Source organism: Corylus avellana, chromosome ca4 (genome assembly GCF_901000735.1).
Source record: "Corylus avellana chromosome ca4, CavTom2PMs-1.0".
Classification (NCBI taxonomy): Eukaryota; Viridiplantae; Streptophyta; class Magnoliopsida; order Fagales; family Betulaceae; genus Corylus; species Corylus avellana.
The window spans coordinates 18,793,621-18,795,474 of NC_081544.1; positions in this window are offsets into that span (position 1 = coordinate 18,793,621).

Genomic DNA, 1,854 nt, shown 5'->3' on the forward strand with positions numbered 1-1,854 from the left:
ACATGACTAGGTTTCCGTTCAAAGTGCGGCCAAAATAAATGGATGGGTTTTTTTGTCATTGTGTTAAACTTTGAAGGGGTCAAGTGTCACTTTTTAAACATTAGACGTCAAAGTGCAAATGGGTGGATAGTTTAGGGGGAAAAAGTGTATTTTCCCTTTGATTTTTTCTGTTTCTTTTTTAAAAAAAATAAATAAATAAATAAGTAAATATAAATGTGTCACTTGTAAGAATTTAATGTCCCACATGACATGGCACATATGAGTATTTATTAGACTCCTAAAGTTATGAGATTATTTAATCCAAATCCTTAATAAATTGTTAGTAAATTAATTAAGAGAAGGGGTTTCCTATTAAATTAACTCTTACTTTGATTGGAACTTGAGTTATAAAGAACTAAAGGAAACCGGTCCTCTCTCTACCTTATAAATGTACGTAATTTCTATCATCTTTGTGTACCTTAAGTGGGTCAAGCGAGAGAAACCGATTTCTAGTGTTTATGCTTTCAAAAGAAGAATTAAAGAAGCATTGAATTTTGGTATGTTTATTTTTATTAATTTACTGTGAAATTCATGATAGTTACGATCTTGTAAGTTATAGTATGTTATGTCAATTTTATGTTTTACATGTGGTATCAGAGCCTGAGTTGTAACTTTCATAATTTTCCATCAAGAAATATGTTAAATATATATTATTAACCTCTTAATCAAATCAGTATCTATCGTAATTTATTTTTGCTAATGCTAATGTGAAGTTTTGTATTTGGCACTTGCATATGCAAAATTAAAATGACTAGATGCTAAATTGAGGTTTCTATAATGATAGTAAATTGAATTTGCAATATATCTTTCTTTATGCATATAGGTATATTGGTGATCTCTTTTAGGCTATGATTTCTAAAAGAGTTATTGTATGGACAATAAAGAATTGGGACCTTACTACACGAATTGCGCTTGCTATTAATTGTTTGCTATCATTATGGTATAAAATAAATATTTTGTTGTTATGGTTTCGGTTGTTTGCTAATTTATTCAAAAGCCATTTTGGTATGTGTTTAGCATATATGATTCAAAAATTTTGTATCAACATTTATATGACAATGGCTTGCCTAAAGTGCATAATTACAGAACATATGCACCATTAAAAGCATGAACTAGTGGGTATTATGTGCAATAAAGGTTGGTTCAGTCTTTATTGTGTACGTATGAACAATAAATTGTATCAATGTTTATTGTGTACACATTTACATTTTTATTTTTATATGATTAATCGAGTTCTTTCTTTTATTGTGCAAAACTCTTAGTGCGCAGTTTACAAATATCATTTAGTGCAAATTATAAATATTGACAAATGCAAAAGTTTTACGTAAATATATTTGCTATTCACAAAATTCATTGATCCAAATTTACGGCTGCTTTAAAGAATTGAAATTAATGTTATGGTAGTTGTTGTGAAAATTGTATTGTACTCGCAAGTACACGAATCGTTTGCAATATAATGTTTTGCAAGTGCGAGATCGAACCCACAGGAAATTGTGTTTTTGAAAAGCAACTTATATCTAAACTAATTAAATCTAACCTAGTTTCAATAAAAGGTTTGAATTTTTGGGTTTTGAAAATTAAAATACAATACATAAACTAAATAAAATAAACAAAAGATAAAGGTACTAAGGTTTGGGAATCCACACTCACCGAATCTTAACAACATACTTCCATGTTCATCCGTATTAATCTGAAGTTTTCACAATTAAAATCTTAGATATATTTTACTATGCTTCAAACAATTAATCAAAATCATCCCATGTATCCATTCATTGCAAAAATCACAAAAGGAATCCAATATCAATTAAATCATCA